The following is a 14,562-nucleotide window of genomic DNA, read 5'->3' as shown; positions in this document are numbered from 1 at the left end:
CACTTCGAGCACACTTCAATAGGTACAAATGTATAGTAGAACATTAAAAATCAATATTCCAAGTTTAACCCAAAGGTGTACGACCATTCATCATTAGTTGCTGTTTTATAAAACTTATTTTTGTGCATCGCGTAGTTGTTGTAAATGGTTGATTTGACCCGCTTAACGACAATATTTTTCTCTTTTCTAATATTCTGTAGAAACTAGACACATAGGGTTTTCCAACCATATACGATACACCTTCAGCAGAGCCACGGTTGATTTTATACAATTATTAGAAAAACAGGACAGAAGTAAAAATTATCCCTATCAACTTTCAGCGAAAACTGAATAGTCAGTTTATCCTACTATTTTAACCCACTTCCAATCCAAATTGTCTTATTAAGTTCAAAGAGGAAGCCACGTATATCCGAAAAGCTTTTCGGTTTATAATACATGCACCTTAAACGGAGAAACTATTGTTTTATATAACTGAAAAACAGGTCTACAACAATAATTTTACATTCATCGGCTTTGTTATATTATATATATGAAGATCAAAACTTCGTTTCACATCCAATGACAGCCATTATAACTTGATCCATTTCTTCTATTCATATTAGGTACACTTGGAGCAATTTATAACCTACCAAACACTCATAGCCAATTTACTAAACCAAGCACATAGATAGATTTTTTGACATTTGTAAATTCCTTTTTGATTTAAGGCATGACAACAAACACGTATACAAATTAGATACTTAATTCTCTTTATTGTAAAAATTATATATATAAAAAACTTTCATAGTTTGAAAACATGTTTACTTGTACTTATATGGTTTTATACAGTGTTAAAAAGATGAGCATGCTTAACTTTCATAGTTTGAAAACATGTTTGCTTGTACTTCTTTGGTTTAAAACGATGTTTGTAAGACCATGGCTGTAAAACAGGTTTGCTTGTACTCCTTTGCTAAATAGGTTGTTCTAGACAAACATAAATTGTATATTGGCTAATATGAGTCACCTTAAATTAGACAATGGCTCAAAATGGACAGTCATAAAAATTTCTTGACATAAAAAGAAGTTCAAATGGGTTAGCACAATCTCAGTAGTACGAGATTTCATGCCCTCCATCATCTCAGTAAAACTCGGTTCTTTAAACAACATTTCCAATTCCTCTTCTTCTTCAAAAGATTCCCTAGGCTGAAACGATATAAAATTATAAAATAATACCAACCAACCAATCGAGTTTCTTAAACAGGTTAAACTAAAACATCGATCACCTTGAAGACTTGTGAGTGAATTAACGGAATAGCCTTGATTACATGTGCTTTGGGACCATATATGTACACTATTCTCTCATGTTTTGAGCCACCGGGAGGAGCTTGATCATTCAGCTTAAAATTCACACATGCGCATTTTAACAACCAAATTTGGACTTGTTTAACTGTTATAAGTCAATATGTGCAAATAGAAACGGACCTGCAACCAAGCACTACTTCGAGTGTCAGGGCATTTTGGCCATTTTCCCCCAACTAGACACGCAACATATATATATATATATACACACACACACACACACATGAAAGCAACTTAATCAAATAACAGACTATGTTTAGTTCTTGTCTAATAGCGTGTAGATTTGTCACCTGGTCCATGTTGAGTCTAATTTCATGCCTATGGACAGTCGATGGCACCAGAATAACTGGAAAACTGGGCCTTCATATGTCTGCATACAATGCTACAATGTGTGATCATGAGTCAGTGGCCAATAAATATGTCAACTTGACATGTATAATGGCTAACTGGCCTCTTAGGATTTTGTCTGAATGAGCTCTTCAGCCATTTTAACTTGTTCCTCAGTGCCCATTAAGTCAAGAAACGAACGAAAATTAGGATCAGGCTCAGAATCAACTACTAGCCCAATTGTGGCTTTGTGAATTTGATGCATATCTGCATAATCATCTCCAGCAGCTTTGGAAAGCTGTGAACAGATAATACAATGAATCAGTAAAACAAGGAAAACTGGGTATCTTATCAGGAAATTTGTGATGCAAGTATGCAACATACTTCTATATTATATTACAAATTCGGTATACTCTCCTGTCTAGTTTCGCTCCTGCAGCCATTGCCTCAGCTATATGCTTAGGTTTCTTAGTGTCATCTTCTGATCATGAGGGAAAAAAACTGTTATAATATGCTCATAAATCATAATGTTTTCATGTTTCACAACTAACATGAGAAGCCATCACTATAACTAAGAGGGTGTTTGTGATTGTTTATTTAACTCTAAAAGTGTTTTTTGTCAAAAGAGCTTATTGGCTTCTGGCTTTTTGAAAAGGAGTTTTTAAAAAAAGTGTTTGGATTAGCTTATGTGGTTGGAAAAGCCATAAGCACTTTTTAAAAAATGTTTGGCTTAACTTATTTACATAAAATGACCAAAAAAGGTAAAGGGTGGGTAGATTAGTAAAAATCCAATCAAAAAGCCAAAAGCATTTTTGAAAAGCCTCAAATTGGGGCTTTTGGAAAAGTGTTTTTTCAAGCCAATCAAAAAGCCAAAACAAAAGGGGCTTTTACATTTGCCAAACACCTTTTTTGCTTACTGGCTTCTTGAAAAAGCCAATAAGCCAATAAGCATTTTTCAAACTCAATCCCAAACTACCCTCTAACATTATTCAGTTGACTTCTTAGTACTTACTACTTTTTGGTCAAAAATAAAATAGCAATACAACAATAGATATTGATGCAAAAACTGCAGCAATATAGAACTGACTTAACTGTTGATTACAACTTTTTAGGTGACAAAATTAAACAAATAGCTAACAAACAAATGCTTTCTTGAGAATAGTGATCCAATACAAACAAGGAATCCAAGAGAAGCAAAGATCCATTTTTATAATCTGAGTGGGTTGTATTTGATATCCAACACATTAGAAACATAATATGATGCTCATAGTATGTTGGTTATGAATATATAAAAATATAATTTTGACTATAACTGACAAATATTTGTTCAAATCGGGCACTCACGTCTTTGGTCTGACCATTTTGTTACCAACACTACCATGCACATGAACTCACACCTGCTTGTTACGGGCATACACCACCCAGCATAGCTTATTACCTACACAACACCCCGGGTGGTGTAGTTACTCGGGAAGATCTTCACCTGGACACACCAATTATTTGAATTACGCCTTCTGTAATTCTCATCTCTTGTTTGATTAATATGAATTTGTGTTAGCGATTGATTGCCCTAATCTCCATTGTTGATTATGTCGGTTCACTTCATCCGGTGGAGTTGAAAATGAGCAATTCTGTCGTGGGTGCCAACCCTTTCAATGGATCTTAATCAAAATACATCAATATCATGCTTGAGTTGACTAAAATTTTGTATTGGTTTTACTTGTCAACAAAGATACGAATTCTTTCACTTGTTTACACGAGCCTCTTGTCTCCCTGGACATTCAATACATATTTAAACATTTTTATCTGTCATAAACCATTGGCCATTTTGGAATCATCAGTGATATGACAAGCTAATTCCATTTTTAAAGAGTGTACATGAAAACCTTATACTTGAAAAGGTATATACAGCATACACATTTAGTTTTTGATCATAATCAACAATCGTAATCCAAAAAGTTATACAGTTAAAAGAAACCAATTAATGATCAAAAAGGCCAAAACAATTAGCTTAAACAAACATGGTTAAAATAACAGTGTCAAAAATACTCATGTTTTGAAGGCTCAGATATGTTATAATCAGAATTTGTCGTCCAAATCCGCAATGGCTGCAATCACAGTTGCATTTGTCAAACGCATACAGACAGAATTGCCTAGCCAATGAGATCAATAAACTTCGATTTTGCTCGCATAATTTCCATCGTCATAGCCTTTTCAAAAAAACAACACCACACAGCATAAGCTTCATCGTCATCATACAGACAGAGTTATTTGTTTAATTATGCAACGAAATCATAGGCTCATATTCAATCAATAGATCAAATGGCAAGAGATGGGCAAAACATATTCATATAACGTTGAAGGAACAGAGGCTCAGATCTGTTGTAATCGGTCTAACAAACCAACTTTGACTTTTGTTGACCGTAACCGAACACTGGTTTAGGTCAATAAAAAAACCGGTTTGTGCACCTCTAGGGTTTATTTATGATGCCCAGATCCGCCATGGCTGCAATGAGAGTTGCAATAATTTAAAATTGCCATCTGGATTGCCCAGCCAAGATGCAGATCGGGTCTTCATACCCGATTTTGCTCAAAAATTAATTTCATCGTCATCGCCTCGTTAATAATATAGAAAGAGGGTGTTTGGGAATTTGGTATATAAAAAGAAAGTAAGAAAAGAAAAGAAAGCAATGTGGAAAGAGTTGAGGTTTCGGCATCGAAATCATCGACTCGTAGTTGACCGAAAGGATCAACCGGCACTAGGTAAGTTACTCTCACCCTCACCTGAGCCTCATTCGCTTGAGCAAACAACAACGCAGCCTCCTCATCTCCCATTCTCACCTAGGTTTTCTCTACTTATATTTTATACCTTTTTCCTATTCTCTGTTTTTTAACTGGGTTTTTAAATGGGGCCCAACCATGGGTCTGTTAGTGTTATTGGACTTGTAAAGATTTATCTAATCTAAACGTGTTTGTTAAATGGTTGAAACTAGAGGTGTACAAAACCAGTTTGAGACCCAACCGAACCAGTTTGGTAAACGGCTGGTTAAACCGGTTTGATTCAAACTGGTTCGGTTTATAAACTGGTTTAAAGGCAATATAGGCCGGTCTGGTCATGTCGGTTCGGTTCGGTTTATAAACCAGTTTTCCTCAAACCAGTTCAGTTTTTAAACCAGTTTGGTAGATTTTAAAGGGAACCGGTCCTGAAACTAAATGTTTGGGTTGGTTTGGGTGAAACCGGTTTTAAACTCAAATCGGTTCGGTTCGGTTTGCCTAAAACTGGTCCTAAACTGGTTTTTTTGTACACCTCTATTTGGAAGGGATGCTTAAATTTGTTTAGAATCAAACCAATCAAAAATTCAGCTAAACCATTAAACCGGATTAGAAGTAAAAATGTTCGAACATACTAAATCAATTCAGCCCGGTTTATAAAACCGGGATTTTTCATATTGGGCCAGGTCTTAAACCGGTTTGATTCTCCGAAGGGCAAAGTGGTATACAAACCCATGGGTTGGTCAGTTTGAAAAGCGGTTTGGCCCAAACTGGTTGGTGTGTTATCGGGTCGGTTTAAAAACTGGTTTACCGGTCTGAAACCAATTTTCAATGAGCACCTTTACTCACCATCACAAGTTTTTGTTTTTATTTGGGTTTCAAAGTTTTAGTTTTTAATTTTGTTTTTAGGCCCTCCCCTTCTAAATAGATTTTCTTTTCCACACCATCATCCATGCTTCCCCTCTTCCATGATCCATCTCTAGTTTTGTTTATGTAGTTTCTAGTGTGACTACATGTTGTTCTCTTGATTATGGATTTTGGTTTTTAATCCAAGGGTGTTGTCACGAAAAAAATCATAAAATTACTAGAGGTTGACCAATTCTTGTTTCAGGTTGACAATTTTTCAAATTTATTGGCACAAAAAGAGAACGACTGAAGACGATTGTTGCAGGCAGGTGAGGTATTGCAACCAATGGTTGATATCATCGTTGTCGATAATGGTAAAGCAGATTTGTATACAACCCCACTTCTATGATGATCCAGTCCACCCACCCTCCTTGAAACTCTGCCAATGACCTCAAGTGATCTTTGTTTCATCACTACAGCCTTACTTCCAACAATCCTAATCTCTTTTTATATATTTAACCTACCATTGAGTTAACCTGAATCTGATTCAATTAATAATCACGGATATGCACTTGAACATTATCAAGAATATTCGTACGGATATTTTGTTTCCATTTCATATTGAGCAGCATATTTACAGTCCAAAACACCCGTGACTGTTATCAACTGTTAAGCACTTAAGCTCCATTAAATCAATCCAAAACACCCGTGGCTATTATCAATTGTTAGCTCCATTAAATCAATTAAACAGGCGCTCAAAATACATATTTCCAGTATAAAAATAACTTGAAACTTCTAGTCAAAGGCTGGTTGGTTACCTCTATCAGGAAAGAGAATCGATGGTAGCTTGAACAAAACAAGACCGGTAATTATGTTACTATAACTAATTTGCTATAAGAACAAAAACAAAAACAAAAACAAATACTTTCTTTCTCTATCTGAAAATAGAGGAGGGTTGTTGGTTGATTAGGAGGTAATCACCGGCCGGAGAGTATTGTTACGGCCTCATACCCAGATCCAAGTTAGCCCTAATTTTACCCCCCATTAGTTTATACAAGTGTGGAAAACGGTGCACCCAACCCCTTTACCCGACTCTAAATTTTGATGCTACTTTAAATACTAAGTTAGAGCATTCTAGCCCGTTTACTACCTACCATGTATCTATATATATCATATAATTACACTAAAAAATATTATATTTTATTTTCATGTTTAATTAAATAATATTTTTATACACTTATTATCATATTTTTTCATTCTTCTATTTACAATTACTTTATGAAAATATTAAAAAATTATACCGTATCTACAATGAGGGTTGGGTTATAATAGGAAGTATAGTTTTTGTAGGAAGAATAAGAAATAATTTTGGTCATTGATTTTGAACATGGAGGGTTAAGATTAGTTTTGGAGGAAATCAAGTGTGAACATAAAAGGAAGGGTATAAAAAGAATAACACATTTGTTGACTTTCTCTCTTCACATGCAAGGCACATGCCAAATTCCCCCATCATTTTAAAACGTCCATAATTTTTTATTACTACGTTTTTATTGAAAAACAAGTTCACCATAATAACGAGTGTCTTTTTATCTTTAATATGAGTATCATATTGTAATATAAAAATAAAAAAAAATTGGTGGGTTTTTTACAAATTGTGTTTTACAAAATTGTGTTATACAATAGTATTTTTCATTGTGTGTTTTTTTTCATTGTGTCATATAATTGTGTTTTTTTTGTAGTGTTTTTTTCCATTGTGTTTTTTACATTGTGTTTTCCATTTTGTTTTTTCAGACTTTTTCGGCGAGGTGGTGGCGGTGGGTGACGGGTGTGGTGGCGGTGAAGTAGTGGTGGATGTAGGAGATGAGTGAAGATGTAAGTGGGTTTTTGAAATTAATGTAAGTGGATTTTGAGATTAAAATAAGTGGGTTTTGATATAAAAATGTTAAAACAAAATACCATCCTTCCTAGCCTTCTTAGGAAAATCAAACTTTTTATTTGAACCTAACCCTCTACAATGAAACCGCAAATTTAACTTTCTCATATATTTTTTCTCTCTCTTCTACTCACAACCACTCATAACCATACCATATAATTTGCAAATCCTTCTCACTTAATTTTAGGGAATGGATTGAGAATGCTCTTAGAGCATTCCCAATGGATTATCCAAATTATGTGAGGGGGTTCTCCAATTTTTAGAGATGGTTAAAAATGGTTGTGAGATGAGGAGAGAGAAAATGTTACTGTTTATGGTTAAATTTGGAGAAGCGCACTGTTCATCTCTATAATTTTTTAATGTTTTTTAAAGTGGTTGTGAGTGAATGAGAGAGAAAAGATAATGATAAAAGTATAAAAAAAGTATTATTTAATTGAAAATGAGAGATAAAATATAGTGTTTTTAATATAATTATAGAGATGGAGATGAAGAATTGAATGGGAATGCTCTTATACTTAAAAAAAATACTACTTTTTTACATCTTTATCGTTATCTTCTCTTTCTCTCTATTTCACTCAGAACCACTATCAAATATATTAAAATATAAATAGAGAACGAGCAGTTCTTTCCCAAATTTACTCATTTCTTAAAAATTTTCTATCTCCTTCACTTACAACCCTCTAAAAAAATTTGGAGAACTCTCTCACATAATTATAGAGAAGTTGTTGTAAATGTTATATATATATATATATATCAAAGAACAGTAATTAAGTTTTAAAAATGTTTCAATTAGGTTACTCATACAGTTTTCTTAAATCGGATTACTAAATCTTAAAATCGAGCATCATTGGATTTTTGTGCGTCAAGTAAACATTGGAGGAGACGTGGAGGTCGAGATTTGAAATATATGTAGTCATATTTAAAAAATTAAAAAAAACATTAATAATATTAAAAATTAAAAATAAAATCCTTGTCATCACTCGACATCAGCATAAAACATAAGGATAAAAAAATTTCATCATTGAAACAACAAAAAAAAACATGTTCAAACCTATAATCTAAGCAAAATATAAAAGATCGTGACTTGATTGGAACAACTTTTAAACTTAATTTACCTAATTGAAACACTTTTAAAACTCAGAAAGTTTCATGTTTATATTTGAGTTATAATTGGCATATCATAATAAGAATGCTCGTTATCAGACATATAATTAATTAATAATAAATATTTTAAAATATCCTTTAAACAAATTACTCTATATATTAAAGAAAGTGGGGAGTGCTAGCCTGGGGTGTTTTGGGAATTTCGCCTGAGATTTACCTGGTGGAAATTGCCATTTTAAGGGTTTACCACATGTTCCCAGCATATTTTGAAACGATCTTCAAGTCATTCTCAATGATGTCTACGATTCCGATTTGTCTTCTTCGTTGAACAACCACAAAGCTATATTCGGCAGCGGTAATTCAATTTTCTTAATTTCACGATTTCAAACTAAACTTGATTATCACTTGCTCTGGTTTGAACCCAAATACATGAAATTAGGTTTTTATTTTATAATCTGAATTAGCATGTGTGTTTGAGTAATTTATTGAGTTGTTTATTTTGTTTTATTAAGTTAGAAATTTAGGATTTTATGAATTTGTTGTGTTAAGAGCAGTGACTGATAAACAGGATGTATCTATGATTTAGTAACACATAGTAATTTGTTTGGTCGTTTTGGGATATGTTTTGTATCTATGGGGTACCGGGGGTTATATTTTTATTTCTAACGGGTCGAACTGGGGTGTAGGTTATCTAGCGGGCCATTTTGGTTTAGTTTTATCTCTAACGGGATTATTTGAGTTAACCATGTTTTATTTCTAACTGGTCGATCCGGGTTATGTTTTATCTCTAACGAGTTGAAGTAAGGTCATTTGTTTTCTCTTAACAAGTCAAACTTACATTACGTTTTATGTTCAACAAACACTGACATATTTCCCGCCACGTCGATGCCGCAACGGTGGGCTATAGGACCCTTTACGGACTTTATAATTTACTCCACATTCAACTTATCAGAAATGTTCAGTGGCCAGTAACCAAAATAACCTAAACTAAATTGTAGTGCTTAGTTGTTCTATTATATATAGCATAACCGAAGACTATGGTTATGAATTTTATTTTTTGCAATTGTTGTTTTGGCATGACAACTGTGATCATGAGGTAAAGGATTATGCACTTTTGATCATATCAATCATTTAACCTGTATACAAATATTTAACCCATAAAGATTTTTGTGTATCACTATCACCATTTAACCCACAATGAGCGCGTGCAATCGGTACCTTTCGCATCTATAATGACTTTACTTCTAAACTTTAAAATCATATGGTTATGTAGAGTAAATGGATGCTATTGTTGGACTGATGTTAAGTTACTTTGATGATAAAATAGGACTATATTTTACATGTGTAGCTATATGAATGTGTTTTGATGGTGACCACCTGCTGTATAAGGAAGCTGTAATAAAGGTCATGCTATCTACTTTCAGTCTCTTTACTTTGCTCGGTCCAACAATAGCATCCATTTACTCTACATAATGCCAGTTTTTCCCCCTCTAATGTTGTTTCATTTGTTTTTAGTATTCTTTAATCGTTTGTATATGGTATATAGTAATGTGAATATACCTTGATTTTATGTTTACTTTTTTAGAATATATTTTTTTTATTAATGTTGGTAATTACTTTGTATTCATATAACTGAACGGAATCTAAAAACTTTCATGTGCATAAAATTTGCGACGGATGTGAATCTTGCTAAACTATAATGTGCAGATCATTAGTTTAAGCTAATAGGAATCTAAGTAAAAGCTGACGGTCAAAAAAGGTTTGGGTGGTGGCGACTAACACCAGGCATGAGTCTTGCTAGGTGTGCTCATTCACTCATTTGTACCCGTTTTAAGCTAGCAGTTCTACAAAAGTGGCTTATTTGACCCGTTTTTGTCCAACTTTTGACTCAGGCTGTCGTTTTAGTGCGCTAAACTCATCAATTAGAAAAAAAATGGATTTCTATGCTCAATAATCTAGGGCGAAAGGCATGCCAACTGCTCAATAAATTTGTTTTTGTAGCTGTAAGCAAATTTTTGTTTTTAACGAGGGTTTGGTATTAGTTGCGTTTAATAAAACTAGAAATTAAAACAAATGGAGTGAACATACTTATCATCTGTCGTTTATTCCCAGAGGGTGTCTGCACTTAACCATAACTATGCTCTCCATGTGACCCAAATTATTACATAATGGATACCATTAAAACTTTGAAATTGCATAAGAGGTAAAAAAAAAAAAAGGTTTCTTTTGATGTTTATTTTTTTTGTTAGCCCTTCTTAATTTTTAAATACGAATTCCTAATAGCCTAAATTACTAATATGCACATTATATACGTGCAAATGTTTCTTATTAAAGATTTTTAAAAAGTTAGAATCTTTGAGTGCAGGATCATGCGGAAGTCAATTGCTTTCTTCACTATACAAATACTGCATTGGTATACTACTGGGCAAAGGCCATGTGTCTTCTGTAAGTGTGGTGTTACGCCCTTGAGGTCACGAGCTCGAGCCCTGCCAAAGGCGGATTTGGTGTAATTTAGTTATTCAAAAACAATAAATAAATAACAAAGGAAAGCATTTTCGGTACCATCAACAACGATATCTTTTAGAATGCGCAAGACGCAGGTTATTTAAATATAACACTACCTATGAACAACTGAAAATAAATATGTAATAACTACTAAAAATTGTTATGCGTATTCAACCTTCTACTAAACCAAGAGAAAAGTGTATGAAAACTCAAAAAGAAAATGCATACAAAACATGATGCGACGGAATTTTTACTAATGATAGAAATATGAGTAATTGAATCAGGAAAATAATTATTTTTTATATGGCATACGTAATACATCTATGTTATTTTATAACAATTTAACATATATAATAACAGTGACGGATCCAGGAATTTTTACTAACGGGGTCCCATTTTTTTGATGTTCGGATTTTCGGGTGGTCTCCGTTTGGGTCGGGGCGGGATAAGGAACATATAAAAAAACAATATCATAATAAAAAAAAATATGATCATTACTTATTAGAAAACACACAAAATATGATCATTACTCATTAGAAAATACACAAAATAAGATATCTTTCTTTATAAGTAAAATCACATGAATAAAACTCGGACAACCTTAATATCTTTTGAACATCAAATGCACTAACGGTTGTTGCAATGTGAGTTTGTGTTAGAGGATTCGAGATAGTCAATTTCCTGATTTAGCTTGTGTAATAGGCAAACACTCCTAAAAAAATTAAGACAATAAGACTATAACCTTTGTTTCAATTTTCTGCTTGTTTTATTTATAAAAACAAAGTTTTTTAAAGGCATTTTTTTTAATTGAACAGTTTGAATTTCTCGTTAAACTCAAAACGATTACAATAAAGTAGCAGATAAACGGGCAACAAGCTGCGCCGCAACCCCTTTTGAATAGTAAAGTTAGTCCTACTAAAAACGAAGCTTTGGGATTTAGGAGCCGAAAAAGTAGAATGCACGACACACTGAACTCTGCTTAGAAAATTCACAGCCTCTAGGGCCAGAAAACCAAATGTATCAAAAGCAAATGGGAGAAACACATGTTAATTCTCTAAACAAGCTTTCCCGTGTTTAATAATTTTGCCCGATCAGCAAAATAAGCATGGACCAACCACCTACTCATCTAACGGCATTTAGTAGATTTAAAGGGAAACGGAAAAAAAAAATGGGACTTGGATGGAGTTGAACCAGCGAGCTTACTGACATAAACAAGGGAATTTTCCACCAGACTAGAGTTGTTTTGTTAATATGGGTTCCATCAAATAATTTTTACGGGGTCCGTAAAAAATTTAACATACGATCTCTAAGAAAATTTTAAAAAACACTGGTGTCTCGGGACCCCGCCCACTTAATGCGTTATGTCGGTCCACCTGGAAACAGGTTTGCAAGTTGGAATAGGAGGGTTTGAATAGGCTCATTGATGCAACGGATAGGATAAAGGTCCAGCTTGGAATGGGGATAAAATTTTATTTTGGCTGGACATTTGGGTGGGTGATGAATCGCTAAAAGATTGATTTCCTTTACTCTTTTCTTTGGAAACTCAAAAGGACATATTGGTTAAAGATTGCTATGGATTGAAGAGGTAAATGAGAGCAAAAATTGGCTATGGAGATGGACCAAGCCTCCACGCTCGGTTCAACCAGAAAAAAGAGTTACAGGAGTGTGTGTTGTTATTAACGAATGCGTTGCTTATCGAATGACAAGATTGTCGGCTTTGGAACGGGGTGAATGGCTCTTTAAATGGTTATTTGGTGAAAGCTTTAAGGTGGTAATTGGACAACTCAAACCAACATGGAATTTCTCTTTTGTCTAAATTGAGTTCTACTCAAGGTTAACCATTTCATTTACATGTTACTTCTAAATTGGATCTTGACCAAAGAAGCATTATCGTTTAGAGGGATTGATATCATAGACGGAAGGTAGAGATGGTCAAAAAAACCGGTTGGGGAACCGGTTTGCCGGTTTAAACCGGAAACCGGTTTTTACGAAAACCGGTTTTTTAAAAACCGGTTTGACCGGTTTACAAACCGCCGGTTCGTATTTCGGTTACAAGTTTTAGATCCAAAACCGGTTAACGAACCGGTTAATGGAAAAACCGGTTTTTTTTTATTAACCGGTTATGGAAAAACCGGTTAACCGGTTTATAAAAAAACCGGTTTTTGACCGTTGTGGAAAAACCGGTTAACCGGTTTCTCCATAACCGGTTAACCGGTTAAAAACCGGTTTTTGAACGTTGTATAACGGCTATATGCCCGTTTTTTTTTTGACCGTTTTTTTTTTTTACCATTTTACCCCCACAAACATCTATATATAGTTTAGGTTGGGTATTGGTTAGATCACACTCGATTATACAACTCCAAACGCTCTAAACGTTTATTTCATACGCGATTATTTTGTTATCTCACGCTCAATTATACCACATTACCACTCCATACGCTCTTATTTCGTAGTCGATTATCATGGCCTCCCAAAGTGCTGCTTCATCCGTCAACATGGGTGCCTCGAACACGGGAGAAACGGTCGTTCGGGTCATCCCCACGAAACGAAACCATGATGTTTGGCAACATTTCGACCTATGCGAAATGTCTAACGGTAGCCAAAAAGCTCGATGCAAACATTGTTTGAAGTTTTATGGCAAAGATGCAAACTCCACTTTAAAAAGCGCATGTACAAAGGCCCTTTTGCAAGGCCTTGAAGGACGAATCGGGAAGTAGTTCGCAGCCGGAGATGACGAATCAAGGAGCGGTGTTTACGTACGACCTTGAAGCGGTACGTCAAAAGTTTTCAAACTTTGTGATTCAACAAACACTTCCTTTCAACCACTTCGACAACCCTCAATTCACGGAGATGATGCAAAACTATGTTCAACCACGCTACCAACACGTAAGTCGTTCGACCCTTAGAAGAGATTGTCTTAAAGCATGGAAAAAAAGCTAAATCCGAACTAATTTCATACTTTTCAAACTTACAAACTGGTGTAAACTTAACAACGGATGTGTGGTCGGTACCTCATGGTTCGCCCGACTCATACATTTGTGTGACGGCTCATTGGGTTGACCCCGAGTCGTGGCAAATGATGAAACGAACCGTTGCGTTTCAATTGTTTGATTACCCGCACACGGGTAGAAATATTTTTAAAATCTTGGATAAAGTCATTCGACAATACAAGATTGAACATAAAATCTTTTCAATTTCGTTTGATAACGCTTCCAACAATACGGCCGCGGTTGGCCATTTAAAATTAAAGTATAAACCTATTTGTGATGGAGTGTTTTTTCATAGCCGATGCATTGCACATATTATCAACTTGGCCGTGCAAGATGGGTTAAACGTGATCGAAACGCAAAGAAACAATTTTAAAAGAATGTTACGAGATGTTTTTAGCAACAATAAAACATTTTCAAGATACAAAAAATTTTGTGTAGAAGCTAATTGTCAATGGTTGGGGCCAAATTGGGATTGTCCAACAAGATGGAACTCGACTTGTAATATGTTTGAGAAAGCCATCCAACAAAAAGAATCATTAATTGCGTTTCATCAAATTTTGTCAAGTAGGGGTAAATGTGCACCGTACGATCCTAGAAACTGGTTATTGATTGAGATCGTTACGGAGGTCCTTCAAATTTTTAAATCTTGCACAACTAGTTTATCCGGGGTTTACTATCCAACAAGCCCCATTGCTTTACCAAAAATTGCTGTCATGTGCACAAAGTTGAGTGAACTTCATTGTAGGG

Source organism: Bidens hawaiensis, unplaced genomic scaffold (genome assembly GCF_021521415.1).
Source record: "Bidens hawaiensis isolate Kalapana, Puna unplaced genomic scaffold, B.hawaiensis_p1.1 tig00025023_1, whole genome shotgun sequence".
Taxonomy (NCBI): domain Eukaryota; kingdom Viridiplantae; phylum Streptophyta; class Magnoliopsida; order Asterales; family Asteraceae; genus Bidens; species Bidens hawaiensis.
This window is presented reverse-complemented; position numbering follows the sequence as displayed.